We start from the raw sequence: 17,760 nt of genomic DNA on the forward strand, positions 1-17,760 counted from the left end.
TTCTTGCGGACTTCGCGAAATTTTTCGCGAATCGCGATATTGCAAAAATGTCCGCTTTAAAAATCAAACAGTTACGGTTTTTTTTGTTTTTCGAAATTTCGAACAGGCTCCGAGAAAATCAATTAAAGCATAAATTCTGGGACACCCTGTATAAACAACTAGATAACCGTAAAAAAATTATAGGTACTTTTTTAGATGTAAACAAAGCTTACGACAATATAAAACACTCTAAATTACTAACAGAACTAAAAAATATTGGCCTAGGAGGAACAGTTTTGGAATGGTTTAAATCATACTTAAGTGACAGAACACAGCAAACAAAACTAAACTCTTCATTAACTTCTCCATTAGACTGTAATGATTATTCTATCCCACAAGGCACTGTGTTAGGATGTACTTTATTTAATATATATATTAATCCATTAATTAAAAATAGCAAAGGTGAAGTCTTCCTATATGCTGATGATGCCCTCATAATATACTCAACCAATGATTGGGCTTCTACTTATTCATTAGCCCAACAAGACTTAATAAGATTAAACATTTGGTATAACTCCATGTCGCTAAAAATTAATTTTAGTAAAAGCCAATATATGACATTCTCACATAACATAAAAGGACAACCACCACAAAACATGAATTTAACAATACAAGAGTCTAACACTAACATCATGCATACACTTGAAAAAGTTTCATCAACAAGTAGGGTTGCCAGACGTCCCGTATTTCCCGGGACGTCCCGTATTTTGGGCACTTTTCAAAATGTCCCGTACGGGACACGCGTGTCCCGTATTTTCCACAGTTTCACCTCTCCTCCGGTAATTAATCTTTACCAATGTAACAAATTGAAATTTTCTGTAGCACGCCGGATTCGAACCCCGGTCTCCTGATTGGAAGTCCAATGCCTAGGTCGCTTGTCCCGTTTTGGGCTGAAAATGATCTGGCAACCCTATCAACAAGATACTTGGGTATTATTATGGATCATCATTTGAACTTTAAAAATCATATAATTTCAATAAACAAAAAATTGAGACATTTGATGTACCTATTCAATATCCTCAAAAATATATGCAGTGTAAAAATACAAAGAATGATTTACTTTGGTCTAGCCCAGTCTTTACTGCAATATTGTTTAACCGTTTGGACTGGCGTGCTCAGGCCGGAACTTGGCCTGGCACAATGCCATGCACCTAGATTATATTATATAATGGCTTACTTTTTTTTTATTACTATTATATTTTTTTTTTATTTTATTGGTTTTTCTGTTATTATACAGGGTGTCCCAGAATTTATGCTTTAATTAATTTTCTCGGAGCCTGTTCGAAATTTCGAAAAACAAAAAAACCCGTAACTTTTTGCAGGGTGTCCCAGAATTTATGCTTTAATTAATTTCGGAGCCTGTTCGAAATTTCGAAAAAAAAAAAACCCGTAACTTTTTGATTTTTGAAGCGGATATTTTGGCAATATCGCGATTCGCGAAAAATTTCGTGAAGTCCGCGAATCGGGTACCAACTTTAGATTTTTAAATTAGAACCCCTATTTTTTATTGCATATTCGTTTTCTACGTTAAATTTGAAGTATAATCGACTACTCACTCGAATTTTTGCGATTCGCAATTTTCGCGGAATTCGCGAAAAACGCGAATCACAAAAGTGCTTAAAAAGTACAAGTGTGACCTATCAAATCTGAGTGTTTTTAGCTCCCAAATCTTATGGTCTCATTATTTTTTCAATGTAGTCCAATATTTCTGCGAAAAACGCGAATCACAAAAGTGCTTATAAAGTACAAGTGTGACCTATCAAATCTGAGTGTTTTTAGCTCCCAAATCTTATGGTCTCATTATTTTTTCAATGTAGTTCAATATTTCGCTGTTTGCGATTTGCGCGGTGTTCGCGAAATCCGCGAATCCTACATGTTTTCCAAAGGTACGTGTGTGACATATCAAATCATGCTATTTTTTACTTCTAAATCTTGTGGTGATATTATTTTTTCAATTCACTTCATTTTTGACTGTTCGCGGTGTTCGGGAAATCCGCGGTTCCTATATTTCATTTAAAGGTACGTGTGTGACATACCAAATCATGCTGTTTTTTACTTCTAAACCTTGTGGTGATAATATTTCTTCAATCCACTTCATTTTTGACAATTCGCGGTGTTCGCGAAATCCGCGAATCCTATAATTCATTTAAAGGTACGTGTAAAAGTAAAGAACAACATGATTTGATATGTCACACACGTACCTTTAAATAAACTATAGGATTCGCGGATTTCGCGAACACCGCGCAAATCGCAATGTATTTTTTTAATTATTTACATATGATATCACCAGGGAGACCACGTAGCTGCTGGATGAACGAGATTTTCCCAGGTTCTTTCAGGAACAGTCAAAAATGAAGTAAATTGAAAAAATAACATCACCACAAGATTTAGAAGTAAAAAAATAGCATGATTTGATATGTCACGCACGTACCTTTGGAAAACATGTAGGATTCGCGGATTTCGCGAACACCGCGCAAATCGCAAACAGCGAAATATTGAACCACATTGAAAAAATAATGAGACCATAGGATTTGGGAGCAAAAAACACTAAGATTTGATAGGTCACACTTGTACTTTATAAGCACTTTTGTGATTCGCGGTTTTCGCGGAATTCGCGAAAAAAGCGCAAAAATTCAAGTGAGTAGTCGATTATACTTCAAATTTAACGTAGAAAACGAATATGCAATAAAAAATAGGGGTTATAATTTAAAAGAAAACACTCAGATTTGATAGGTCACACTTGTACTTTATAAGCACTTTTGTGATTCGCGTTTTTCGCGAATTCCGCGAAAAAAGCGCAAGGGATAGGGCTGAAAAGCCCCTTTACTTTGTGAAGTGAGATGAAGAGACTCTGCAACACATGGGGAGAAGTTGACACAACATAGAGTTCTTTGGAGGCAGGCAGTCTGGTCGGCATGGGATTCACATATCCCTAATACGCCATCGTAGTGAGTGAGTGAGTGTGATGCTTAATGGCCAGCAGCCCTCTCGGGTATTTGGGTGCTTGAGACCAAGAAGTAAAAGCCGCCGAAAAACCCTATAACGAATACACAAGCAAAACAAAAGATACAGCACAATATGCAATAGCCACAACACGATTCGCAAGTGTCGCCACCCTCCAGGTAGCACCATTTGAGACAGAATTCCGCGGCAGAATCCGTACAGCCGTCACGACAGAAGCACATGTTCTTGCAGTTCTCGAAATCATCCTCGTCACACATTGGGTAGTCTCGGACAAAAATATCTGTTGTAGACATGGTTGCGGTTCTTGTTTGGTTTTGTGGCTTTTGTTTTCTCGATTAGGCGCTTTTACACTGTGCTTCTTGCAGTTTCAACAACTGACGGTTTCAATTTGTTGCTACGGGAGTTATGACCCAAGACGCTAATTTTTTTCTTGATTCCAAAGGAGTTCATTTTGTTTGCGTAGGAACTATCGGTAGATCCAATTGGCTTCTGTAACCAGAGAACTAACTGCAGAAATTTGGGGATGTGTTGTTATTGCCAAAGAAGTGACCAAGGTATCTAGTACTGTAATTTTTTACTAAGTAAGTTGAAAATTCATTACTATTATTGGCCATTATCAATCAAAACCATGGTCAACCATACATTCAGGGTGGTAGGAGTTTTTTTATGTTCAAACTATAGATCCAGGAGGTCGATATAAGACATAAAGTATTGTATACTGCCTTATACAGTTATACAGGGTGTTTATAAAGTCCTGACCAGGGGTGGATTTTTCGAGAACGGCTCAAAATATCAAAAAACGCCGAGACACAATCTCATATTTTATTTGGGAGCATCAATTTTTTTTTAGCTAAATCCCCTTTAGGGGTGATCTATTCATTTCTAACGAAAGTCACAACTTTGGTCGGGGTTGTGTTTTTTTGGGTCACTAGGAAGCTATTCACTATGAAAACTCATTTTGATATATTTTTTTTTTTTTTTTTTTTAGGTTGCTTTAAAGGTCCTTGAATTTTAGAAAAATTCACAGAAAGGTTACAAATAACGCTCTCCAGCAGCAAAATAATATCGCCTCATTTGTGAAAAGAGAGCGCTATCTGCAAAATTGCACTTTTCAGGAGAGCGATTTTTCCTGTTTTTATGATTATGATTTTTTTTGTTCAGGAGATGGGTTAATTTTTTTTCTTTTACTTTTTTATATATATTATTTTTTTGTTTTTAGGTCGTTTTTTAAAGGCTTCACAAGGAGTTGAGCATGGGGTCGCGCTTCGCACTCCCTTGTTTACGGTCGCGCCTGCGCGCGCCTCCCCGGGCTTCGCGAGGTGTGTGCATTTAGGTCGCGCTTCGCGCTCCCTTGGCTTTCTCGCCCCTGAAAACTAATATCGTCCCTGAGTCTTGTTTCGAAGAAATGAAAACTGAAAAACACCTAAAAGTGAAAGAGAAAATATTAAACGTAGGAAAAGTTTTGCTGGCCCTCAAACTCTGTTCCCCGTGTATTTTCCTTATGGGGGGATTAAAAAATGTCAATATCGCGGGAGTTGAGTTATACGGTCGCGCTGCGCGCGCTCCGGGGGCCTTCGCCGGGTGTGCAAAGGTCGCGCTTCGCGCTCCCTTGGCTTCGCCCCTGAAAACTAATATCGTCCCTGAGTCTTGTTTCGAAGAAATGAAAACTGAAAACTAAAAGCGAGAGAAAATATTAAACGCAGGAAAAGTTTTGCTGGCCTCAAAGTGTGTTCCCCGTGTATTTCTTATGGGGGGCCTAAAAAATGTCAATATCTCGGGAACGGTTTAGAATTTCGGGAGTTTTCGATTTTTCCCAGTATACAAAAAATAAGGAATCCAATGGTGAAAACCGCATCTTCCTAGCCCATCTAGAAGTGGGTTAGAATTAGTATGAGTGAGTGAGTGAGTGAGTGAGTCAGTCAGTCAGTCAGTCAGTCAGTCAGTCAGTCAGTTACACAAGGGGCTGTATATATTTTAGATAATAATAATAATAATACAATTTTCTGTAGTATTTCGTTCTCTTTTTTCTCATTGTAAAATTTTCGTGTTTTACCTATTTCCATTTGAAAACTAAAGAAAGAAGGATCAGATAAACAATCCTCAAGGGAACCAATTAATCTTTTTCTTCCTTCCCCCTTCTCCTCCTTTTTCTTCTTTTCTTCTTCTTCGTTTTCTTTTTCGTAATCTTTTTTATTTTCCTTCTCTTCTAATCGTTTCAGATTTTAAATTTCTTAACGTCTTAACTTAAATCACAAGGAAATGTAAATGTTAAAAATTCCAGTGTTGTAAGTTTTCTCTCTTTCTTCTTCTTCTTCTTCTTCTTCTTCTTCTTCTTCTTCTTCTTCTTCTTCCTCTTCGTCTTATTCTCCTTCTTCTCCTCCTGCTCCTCCTCCTTCTTCTTCTTTTTCTTCTTCTTCCTCTTCTACTGCACCTTTCCTCAATCTTATTTGGGGTCGGCGTTACCCTCCTTCATTCTACCCCTCCATACCCTCCTATCTAACGCCTCCTCCTTTCTCCATCCCTTCCCTCTCAAGTCTTTCTCAAAACCTCATCTCTCCACCTCAGTTTTGGTCTTCCAAAACTTTCAACCCCAGGCCAAAAACCCTGGGACAAAAATTACCAAGGCAAGAAAAGCTTTTTCCCTCCGAGCTCCGTCCCAATTTTCTGCTGAGATTAGAGCTAATAATTCAACCTCATTTGAATTCAAGGAAACTAGGAAGGGCTCTCAGGGGGTTGTTGCCACCGGCGGCATTAATTCCCTATTACTTAAACTACATTTTATTATTTAATCAACTAGAAGGAACTTAGACGGGCGTCCCTGGGGGTGAACATCGGCAAATTTTCAGTCTTGGTGAGAGATGGAAGGGAAACTTGTAGTGGCGTGTGGTCAGACTTTCAGAAGGGGAAGCTAGAAACCCATAATACCTACTAGAATATGTAATGTAAATGCAGTTTCTTTGTGTTATTATGTCACAACTTTGATGCTCACTGCAGCATTGTAGGATTTTCCAAATATCTCAATAATCCTAAAATCCAATGTTTACCTACCATGCTGGCACCTTGTTCTTCTAATAGATCAGTTGCGCTTACTTGGGTGATGTTTCAAAGTCATGGAGCAGGAAAAATGAGGACTAACGAAATTTTTCTTTTTCTTCTAATCGATTAAAAAATTCTGCTAAATCGTGAACTTTGACGTCACGGCTCCCGTAGGCGATGACGTCACATCAAATGTCCCGAGCGAAGCTCCCTCGCAGACAACACATTAATGTGTTTGTTGCGCATACGTTTCTGCGCAGTTCTTTCTGCTCCTCCGCTAGCGCGCTTGCATAGTGGCGCTACCTAACGGACGAAAAAAACAACTGCGTAAAGTCTGACGTCACACATCTTTGAACTCTTTCATTAGAACGGAAAATAAAAATTGAATTTTCGACCTTTTACAGTTATTTTTTCGGAGTTTTGACCTCAGAATTGGATTTTTCCCAACTTTTTACATAGGAATCGACCATTTATTTATAATTTTACCCATTTGCAACTGCTCCATTTAATCGATATATCTTGTACATAAAGAAAGCAAAGAATATATATAGATAGATAGATAGATAGATAGATAGATAGATATTCTACCATCCAAATACCGACCATGGTCAACGTATCTGTAACTTCAATGATATGTTCGATAAAGTAATTCAAAGTCCCATTTTAAAAAAAAAAAAAAAAAAAAAAAAGTTTCCTAGGTGGTCACTCATCAGTGATATGTGAGGAGTAGATACACAATACATACAAAGTCGTAAAGCTTAAAATATTTTTTTTTTCGATCAAAGCGAATGCGTTGGGTCGTCGAGTCTCTACTCCCTGTGTATTTCTTATGGGACATCTCTTTCATGTGAAAATATACAAAATAGGTCCAAAAATCAAATAATAAAATTGCGAATATCCCCGGAACGGTTCATCAGAAAACGGTGAACCGAATGTTTTACGATAGGAAATATGATTGTAAGTTTGATGAAAAAAATAAAAAATATAGGTCATCGCGACAAATTTCAACTTCCAGGCCAAAATGTGACCCAAAGTCGGCCAAAAATTTCGAATTTCTTGTATGTGTACCCTGTGTTTGTTTATTTGCTTAAAACTGTTTTCATGTTTACCTTTTTCTTCCCTTTTTATCTACCTCCCTCCCCTCTCTTTTCTCTCTCTCTCTCTCTCTCTCTCTCTCTCTTTCTCTCTCTCTCTCTCTCTCTCTTTCTCTCTTTCTCTCTCTCTCTCCTTTTACCTCTCCCTTTCTGTTGTGTGTTTTCTTGTTGTTTATTTTGCGTTTTTCTACCCTTCTTTCTATCCTTTCTCTCCTTCCTATCTTCTTTCTCTCTCCCTGCCATCCTCTTTCTCTCTCAATTCTACCCCTTTCTCTCCTTCCTATCTTCTTTCTCTCTCCCTGCCCTCCTCTTTCTCTCTCAATTCTACCCCTTCCTATCCTCTTTCTCTCTCAATTCTACCTCTTTCTCTCCTTCCTATCTTCTTTCTCTCTCCCTGCCCTCCTCTTTCTCTCTCAATTCTACCCCTTTCAATTCTCTTTCTCTCTCAATTCTACCTCTATCTCCTTCCCATCTTCTTTCTCTCTCAATTCTACCCCTTTCTCTCCTTCCTATCTTCTTTCTCTCTCCCTGCCCTCCTCTTTCTCTCTCAATTCTACCCCTGTCAGGTCAGACAGACACCGAAGCGAATACAATAGCCCGTCCACTATACCTTTTGTTATTACTATCGTAATAATAAAAGAAGGACGGGCTAAAAATCAGAAAATCACATAAAAAAGAGAACCTGTCCTTCCTATGAGGCGTACTTTTGAAGTTGATCCAGAAAAAATCTATTCTCTTTCTCTCTCAATTCTACCTCTTTCTCTCCTTCCTATTTTTTTTCTCTCTCAATTCTACCCCTTTTTATCCTTCCTATTTTTTTCTCTCTCTCAATTCTACCCCTTTCTCTCCTTCCTATCTTCTTTCTCTCTCCCTGCCCTCCTCTATCTCTCTCCCATCACTGTTAATCAAGTGTCCTCACGTGGCTGTATCTTGTCTAAAGCTAGCTTTTCCGAGAGCCCACGTGAATCTCTTTCTATGAAGAGATTTGATAGAGGGAACTGTAACTGCCAAGGTAATATCGTCCCCAAAGCGCAGAGAGGCAGGACAGGATAGGAGAAAGCCAGCCGTTCCGAATACAAAACCCAGTAATACAAAATTACATCAACAAGAACACAAGAAAAAGAACAAGTAACAAAAACAAAAGTAAAAAAAGTATTATTTACATATGATATCACCAGGGAGACCACGTAGCTGCTGGATCAACAAGATTTCCCCAGGTTCTTTCGGGATAGGGCTGAAAAGCCTCTTTACCAGGGGTGGATTTTTCGAGAACGGCTCAAAATATCAAAAAACGCCGAGACACAATCTCATATTTTATTTGGGAGCATCAATTTTTTTTTAGCTAAATCCCCTTTAGGGGTGATCTATTCATTTCTAACGAAAGTCACAACTTTGGTCGGGGTTGTGTTTTTTTGGGTCACTAGGAAGCTATTCACTATGAAAACTCATTTTGATATATTTTTTTTTTTTTTTTTTTTTAGGTCGCTTTAAAGGTCCTTGAATTTTAGAAAATTCACAGAAAGGTTACAAATAACGCTCTCCAGCAGCAAAATATATCGCTCATTTGTGAAAAGAGAGCGCTATCTGCAAAATTGCAACTTTTCAGGAGAGCGATTTTTCTGTTTATGATTATGATTTTTTGTTCAGGAGATGGGTAATTTTCTTTTACTTTTTATATATATTTTTTTGTTTTAGGTCGTTTTAAAGGCTTCAAGGAGTTGAGCATGGGGTCGCGCTTCGCACTCCCTTGTTTACGGTCGCGCTGCGCGCTCCCGGGGCTTCGCGAGGTGTGCATTAGGTCGCGCTTCGCGCTCCCTTGGCTTCGCCCCTGGAGAGAGAAGAAGAAATGAAATATAGACGTACAAGAGTTTAGAAAGAGAAAACAGACAGAGACAAACTGTCATCTTCCTTTGTCTTACTATTTGTTACCACCAAATTTGTGTTGCCTCCCTTCTCTCTCTCTCCTTCTTCAAAATATTTCTTTCTCTTTCCTTCCTCTCTCTTCTCTCTCTCTCCTCCCTTTCCCTCTATTTCTAGTCTTTCTGTCTTTGTTTCTCTTTGGCTTATTTTCCTTCCCCCCCTTTTGTTTTTCTATTTTCATCTCCCACTTTACCTCTCTCCTCTTTTTCCTTCTGTCTCTCTTTCTTCCCCTTCTCTTTTGCTCTCTAGCTCCCATCAAATCATCAAAATGACAGCTCTCTGTCACTCTTTCTCTCTCTCTCTCTCTCTCTCTCTCCCTCTCTCTCTCTCTCTCTCTCTCTCTCTCTCTCTCTCTCCTCTCACTCACTCTTCTCCCTCTCATTCCCTCTCTCACTCCGTCTTTCTCTCTCTTGCTTTCTCTTATTACCTTCTTCAAAATATTTCTTTCTCTCTCCTTCCTCTCTCTTCTCTCTCTCTCCTCCCTTTCCCTCTATTTCTAGTCTTTCTGTCTTTGTCTCTCTTTGGCTTATTTTCCTTCCCCCCCTTTTCTTTTTCTATTTTCGTCTCCCACTTTACCTCTCTCCTCTTTTTCCTTCTGTCTCTCTTTCTTCCCCTTCTCTTTTGCTCTCCAGCTCCCATCAAATCATCAAAATGACAGCTCTCTGTCACTTTTTCTCTTTCTCTCTCTCTCTCTCTCTCTCTCTCTCTCTCTCTCTCTCCTCTCACTCACTCTTAGTTGAATTGTTTGACACGAAATGTTTCCCTCTCCTTAATAATTTCTTCTTCTTCTTCTTCTTCATCTTCTTCTTCTTCTTCTCCTTCTTCTTCTTGTTCTTCTCTCTTTCTCATCCTTCCTTTATTTCATTCGACATCTTTTGTCTCTCTCTCTCTCTCTTTCTTTCTCTCTCTTTCTCCCCCTCTATCTCTCTCTTTTTATCTCTCTCTCTCTCTCTCTCTCTCTCTCACTCTCTCTCTCTCCCTCCCCCCCCATTATCTCCTTTTCGTCTGCGTTAGACCGTTAGGCTGCGAGAGTAAAGAGACTTTTCAGTCCTATGCTGGCAGTATAAGCAAGGTATATTCTATTCTATTCTAATCTCTTCTTCTTCTCTTTCTCTCTCTTCTTAATGTTTTAGTTCACGTTGAATGCAGATTTTCAGTTCCTCCTCCTAAAGCCTTAATGTGGTTCTCTCTCTCTCTCTCTCTCTCTTTCTCTCTCTCTCTCTCTCTCTCTCTCTCTCATATACACGCGCTTTTCTCCTTTTGTCTCCCTCTCTTTTCTCTATCCTATGTTCTTATTTTCTTCTCCTAGTTTCCCCTCTTTCACTTTATCTCTTCTTCCTCTTCTGTCTCCCTTTCTTTTCCTTCTCTGCCTTCTTTTACTTTTTCTTCTTATTCTTTACCTCTTTCTAGCTCTCCTCTCCTTTTCTTCTTCTTCTTCTTCTCCTCCTTTTTAGTCCGTCCTTCCTTTATTATTACTAATAATAAAAGGTATAGTGGACGGACTATTGTATTCGCTTCGGTGTCTTCTGTCGGTCGGTCTGTCCGTCAGTCAGTCAGTCAGTCTGTCCCCATAGAAGGACTTATCCAAACCTGGTCGACCTATATATCAAATTAAAGGTCTTTTTACCATCAGGATCACGAAAATGGTGGTGCAAATGTTGTACAGAAAACCATAAAGCCAAAAAACCAAAAAAACTGGTTTTTGCGGGATTTTTTTCACATTTTCTCACACAAATGAGCTCTGATCTTGAAATTTGTCGCGACGACCTATGAACTCAAAGCGAGAAAGTTTCAGATAACACTTCAGTCGATCATTTAAGACCGATTTTAGCGTCACCTATGTTAAGCTACGCCGACCAAGGCCAATAAATGGATGGGTGACTTGAACATTATATTGAAAATAAAGGGAGAACGGGCTCTAGATATTCGTAAAGTGAATGTTTATAGGTTTGGGTCTTTGAGTTTAAGATAGGTAAAGGTAAGTTTCACATTCAAGTTAGCCAGCGGCAATAACAGGTTGAATTCACCAGGTCCAGACAGTCCACTGAGGTGAAGCAACGTTGCGCTTGCTTAGTATCCATACGGTGACCATTTGGGCAATAGATCAGTTGCGCTTACTTGGGTGATGTTTCAAAGTCATAGAGCAGGAAATATGAGGACCAACGGAATTTTTCTTTTTCTTCTACGACTTTTAGATCTCGAGATAAATCGATTAAAAAAATGCCGGTAAATCGTGAACTTTGACGTCACGGCATACGCTCCCGTAGGCGATGACGTCACATCAAATGTCCCGAGCAAAGCTCCCTTGCAGGCAACGCATTAATGTGTTTGTGCGCATACGTTTCTGCGCAGTTCTTTCTGCTCCTCCGCTAGCGCGCTTGCATAGTGGCGCTACCTAACGGACGAAAAAAACAACTGCGTAAAGTCTGACGTCACACATCTTTGAACTCTTTCATTAGAACGGAAAATAAAAATTGAATTTTCGACCTTTTACAGTTATTTTTTCGGAGTTTTGACCTCAGATTTGGATTTTTCCCAACTTTTTACATAGGAATCGACCTTTTATTGATAATTTTTACCCATTTGCAACTGCTCCATTCTTCCTAGTCATGTTTTCTTCTTCTTCCTCTTCTTCCTCTTTTTCTTTCTCCTCCTTCATATTCTCTCTCTTCTTCTTCTTCTTCTTCTTCTTCTTCTTCTTCTTCTTCTTCTTCTCCTCCTCCTCCTCCTCCTTCTTCTTCTTCTTTGTCTTATGAATCTTAGCGCCAGTTAATGGAGTCTGTGGAAGGTCGCATTACTAATTCAGAGACCTCTCAGTCTGGTGAATATTGTCAGACGTATTTTTCTTTCGATCAAAGCGAATGCATTGAGTCGTCGAGTTTCTACTCCCTGTGTATTTCTTATGGGACATCTTTCTCTTTCATGTGAAAATGTGCAAAATAGGTCCAAAAATCAAATAAAATTGCGAATATCTCCGGAACGGTTCATCAGAAAACGGTGAACCGAATGTTTTACGATAGGAAATATGATTGTAAGTTTGATGAAAAAATAAAAAATATAGGTCATCGCGACAAATTTCAACTTCCAGGCCAAAATGTGACCCAAAGTCGGCCAAAAATTTCGAATTTCTTGAATAACTCGCGAAAGCGTTGCGCGATAGGAGAATAAGTGAGAATATGAAAGGGAGATTGTAGAAGTGCGCGGCCACAGCGGCGACAATATTGCGCCGATACCATGACCTTCTCACAAGGGCGTCCACGTCCATAACGGAGCTTGGAACCTCCTGCTTTTCAGGAAAAAGTCTCTACAAAACCATCGACCATAGCAGAAAAAATATGCGATAGGAGAATAAGTGGGAATATGAAAGGGAGATTGTAGAAGTGCGCGGCCACAGCGGCGACAATATTGCGCCGATACCATGACCTTCTCACGAGGGCGTCCACGTCCATAACGGAGCTTGGAACCTCCTGCTTTTCAGGAAAAAGTCTCTACAAAACCATCGACCATAGCAGAAAAAATACTCAGCCCAATTTCTGGATTTTCTGCGAAAGTCAATACTAAGGTCGAAGTGCCAGCCTAGTTAGCTTGGTTGGTAGCGCGTATGCCTTGTTAAGCGCTAGGCCGCTTGTTCGGTTCCCGCCCGGGGCGGATTTTATCCTGAACGGATAATGTTCATTCTCAGAACGGCTGGCTTTCTCCTGTCTTCCTTCTCTCTTCGAATTCAAGACGATAACCAAACATAACAGGGAAATCCAAAAAGACCATGGCAGGTGCAGTTCCCTCTCTCAAAGCTTATTTATTCTTCTTTTTCTTTTTAACGTATATTTTTTCTCCCTGCAATAACTTGAAACTTGATTCGTTCGGCCGTTTACAACTCAAATCAACTACCATATTTTATTCTTCGTTTTGTTCCAGTGCCAGAAATGGACATCGCAGACGAGCGAGGGGTGAGCATCAAGAACAAATATTACAACAGCGGTAGTACCATCGAACTGAAGTGCACCATCACCAAGATCCCTCAGCCAAATCATTTCATATTGTGGAAACATGGCAACCGAGTACTCAACTATGACACGAGCCGTGGAGGTATCAGGTGAGACCAATAGAGCAGTTGGGCTTACTTGGGTGTTCCTGGTAAAAAGACCTTTAATTTGATATATAGGTCGACCAGGTTTGGATAAGTCCTTCTATGGGTTCAGACAGACTTCCCGCCCGGGGCGGATTTTATCCTGAACGGACAATGTTCGTTCTCAGAACGGCTGGCTTTCTCCTGTCTTCCTTCTCTCTTCGAATTCAAGACGATAACCAAACCGAACAGGGAAAACCAAAAAGACCATGGCAGGTGCAGTTCCCTCTCTCAAACCTTTTTCTATTCTTCTTTTTCTTTTTAACGTATATTTTTTCTCCCTGCAATAACTTGAAACTTGATTCGTTCGGCCGTTTACAACTCAAATCAACTACCATATTTTATTCTTCGTTTTGTTCCAGTGCCAGAAATGGACATCGCAGACGAGCGAGGGGTGAGCATCAAGAACAAATATTACAACAGCGGTAGTACCATCGAACTGAAGTGCACCATCACCAAGATCCCTCAGCCAAATCATTTCATATTGTGGAAACATGGCAACCGAGTACTCAACTATGACACGAGCCGTGGAGGTATCAGGTGAGACCAATAGAGCAGTTGGGCTTACTTGGGTGTTCCTGGTAAAAAGACCTTTAATTTGATATATAGGTCGACCAGGTTTGGATAAGTCCTTCTATGGGTTCAGACAGACAGACACCGAAGCGAATACAATAGCCCGACCACTATACCTTTTGTTATTACTATCGTAATAATAAAGGAAGGACGGGCTAAAAATCAGAAAATCACATAAAAAAGAGAACCTGTCCTTCCTATGAGGCGTACTTTTGAAGTTGATCCAGAAAAAAGGTCAACCATACATTCAGGGTGGTAGGAGTTTTTTTATGTTCAAACTATAGATCCAGGAGGTCGATATAAGACATAAAGTATTGTATACTGCCTTATACAGTTATACAGGGTGTTTATAAAGTCCTGACCAGGGGTGGATTTTTCGAGAACGGCTCAAAATATCAAAAAACGCCGAGACACAATCTCATATTTTATTTGGGAGCATCAATTTTTTTCCCTGTATGTTGTGTTGAATAAGAAAAGCTATGTGAAATAGAACTAGGTAGAAGGAGAGAATGGGAGAGAGGAAAGAGGGAGGTACCTAATAGTTAGATTCTCTCCTTTCTCTCCTCTTTCTCTCCTTCCTATCTTCTTTCTCTCTCCCTGCCCTCCTCTTTCTCTCTCAATTCTACCTCTTTCTCTCCTTCCTATTTTCTTTCTCTCTCAATTCTACCCCTTTCTATCCTTCCTATTTTCTTTCTCTCTCAATTCTACCTCTTTCTCTCCTTCCTATTTTCTTTCTCTCTCAATTCTACCCCTTTCTCTCCTTCCTATCTTCTTTCTCTCTCCCTGCCCTCCTCTTTCTCTCTCAAATCACTGTTATAATAGTTAGATAGTGAAGAGGTGATGAGAAAAAAAGAGAGGAGGAGAGAAATACCTAAAGGAGAGAAAGAGATAGAAGGGAAACGGTATACATGCAGGACTTTTATTTTGATGATTTGATGTCAAGAATAAGTAGCAAGAGAGGGAGACAGAGAGAGAAAGAGAGAGACAGAGAGAGAAGGAGAGGGAGAGAGAAGAAGAAATGAAATATAGACGTACAAGAGTTTAGAAAGAGAAAACAGACAGAGACAAACTGTCCTTCTTTCTCTCTCCCTGCCCTCCTCTATCTCTCTCCCATCACTGTTAATCAAGTGTCCTCACGTGGCTCTATCTTGTCTAAAGCTAGCTTTTCCGAGAGCCCACGTGAATCTCTTTCTATGAAGAGGTTTGATAGAGGGAACTGTAACTGCCAAGGTAATATCGTCCCCAAAGCGCAGAGAGGCAGGACAGGATAGGAGAAAGCCAGCCGTTCCGGCCCACTTCCTGTACCATTTTGTGTTGAATAAGAAAAGCTATGTGAAATAGAACTAGGTAGAAGGAGAGAATGGGAGAGAGGAAAGAGGGAGGTACCTAATAGTTAGTTCACGAAATCCTGGAACAACTAATTTTTTCGCACGAAATCGCATCAAAAAACAAACTATTCTGATGTCTGATCGGATCAAACTTGTCGTACGAATTCGTACCACGTCATGCGAATTCGTCGGATGAGTGTCACCGCTCTCATAAGAATCAATGGTTTTGATTTTTTTCACACGAATTGATACGATAATTCGCACTCAAAATTCGGAGTAATGTCACCGCCGCCTAAAGTGGAAGGATTCCCAGGAGCTTCCAACCAAGCTTTAGTTGGAACCAACCACACTTTTAGAACAAATAATGAGTTTGGTCTGTCACTTTCGGGCAAATAATGAGTTTTGGACTAAACCTATCTTTTTTATACCCTCATTTATATACCCTCATTTTTTATACCCTCATAGAAAAATGCAATAACTTGTTATCAATCCTATTTAAACGTGTACGGTCAATAAAATTATCGATAGCTTCATTTTATGAAATAATTAATGATTGTGACAATTAAAAGAATTAATAGAGAGAGTCAGAGAGTACACATGTACATGAATTTTATTATTTTATAAAAATTATTTTAAATTAATATTCTATTAATTTTTAAAGTTTTTTTGCTCCCCCTGCTTTAGAGTGTTTTGAGTGGAGTGCTGGAGTGGTCATAATAGGTAGTGGCCTATCAAGTAGGTATGGCGGAGGACAGAGTGAGACAGCTTGAGAAGAGGGTGAAGGGTGCAATGTCCGACTTCGCGGAGAGTCTTGAGAGGGTGAAAGACATGGTGGTTCTTCCTGGTGCTGTACCCGGCACTCCGGATCCCGCTAATATCGCGGTACACAAGTGCCTCCAGGTCCTCCAGGTGGCGTTTGACATGTTTCAGATGTCGATCTGTGAGGAACTGAACCAGCTGAAGTCTGACCTGGGTCGGCTGGAGGAGAGGCAGGACAACCTGGAGTCATACTCCAGGAGAACTTGCCTTCTTGTGTTTGGTGTTCCGGAGCCAGAGTCAGTGGAGCGAGAGGAGGACTGTGAGCTGGCGGCACTCGACATATTCAACAGGAAACTGAAGCTGATGATCCAGCCGACTGACATTGATCGTTCCCATCGACTTGGATCCAGGAGGCAGGGCAAATGTCGCCCTATTATCGTCAAGTTTTGTTCTTACAAGACAAGGGCAGCTGTTTTCAGCTCCAAGGCCAAGCTGAAAGGATCCAACATAAGGATTGGTGAATCCTTGACCCGCACTCGTCTTGCGATTCTCAACGCAGCTCGGGATCGTTTCGGTGTCAGGAGCTGTTGGACAGCGGACGGAAAAATCCTAATCCAGGTGCCCAGCAGCGATGGTACCTCACGCCGGCACGTGGTCACAACCAAGAGGATGTTGGATGCTATCAAGGACCCAGCTCCTCCTGGTCCAAGCCAAAGGACTCGGATACCTGACACCTCGACCACCGCACCAGCATCTGGATCAAGTAGAAAACCGGCCCAACCGCCTCTAGCGAGACCAAAGTCGGCACGGCAAGCCAACAAATCCCAGTAAGGTACTGTTTTTTCTCTTAGGTATTATGTGGGTGAATTTGTAGGTGCATAATACACGCATCACACATGCATCGGTTGGGTACCTGTGGTAAGCGTTGTGCATTGTAGGTCACTGGGTACTTTTATTACGATACCTATTTGAGGAAAAATGGTACATAGTGAGGAGAAGGTATGCTATACCTATGTATTGTCTATATCCAATGCACGTGTTGGTCTACCTGCCTAGTTCAACCTATTTGAATTGTCAGTTATTGATATACCTGTCAGGCTCTATCTCAGGGTACCGGGTACGACTCCATGTCTATGATGCATGGTGAGTTTTTCACTTTTCATCGGTATCCAAAGGTACATTTTTTTTATTTTATTTATTTATTTTTTCCTTCTTCTCTGGGCTTATGGACATAAATCCCCTCTTTTCCTTTCGAAAATTGTTTCTTCCAACATTTGTACAGGTGAGATAGGGATCTGTTCCTCCATTTATATTCACACCTCCATGGAGGTGCGAACATAATACATATTTACGTTAAAAAATTCATCAGAAGGAAAGGGAAAACCCATAACTTTATACTCGTCTGGAAATGTGAATACCAAGACCCAATGCCCACGAGGTTTTAGATGAAAAAAAAACCTCATCATCTGACAACACTAAAATCTTCGCTTCACTTCCCGCGAAAATTTCATTTACAACAAAAGGGGGGAAAATCGAAAAATCGGAACGAGAATATCGATATATCGAATCGTATCGGAATTGAAGTACCTATCGATACGAAAAATCGATCGAATCGAAACAAAAGTATCGATTTTTAAAAAAATTGATTTTATTTTCCCATCCCTACTTTGACCCGCACTCGTCTTGCGATTCTCAACGCAGCTCGGAATCGTTTCGGTGTCAGGAGCTGTTGGACAGCGGACGGAAAAATCCTGATCCAGGTGATCGGCAGCGATGGTACCTCACGCCGCTACGTCGTCACAACCAAGAGGATGTTGGATGCTATCAAGGATCCGGCCCCTCCTGGTCCAAGCCAAAGGATTCGGATACCTGAAACCTCGTCCACCCCACCAGCATCTTGATCAAGTAGAAAACCGGCCAA

The sequence above is a fragment of the Diaphorina citri genome, unplaced genomic scaffold, assembly GCF_000475195.1.
Source record: "Diaphorina citri unplaced genomic scaffold, Diaci psyllid genome assembly version 1.1 scaffold2219, whole genome shotgun sequence".
In the NCBI taxonomy this organism is placed as follows: Eukaryota; Metazoa; Arthropoda; class Insecta; order Hemiptera; family Psyllidae; genus Diaphorina; species Diaphorina citri.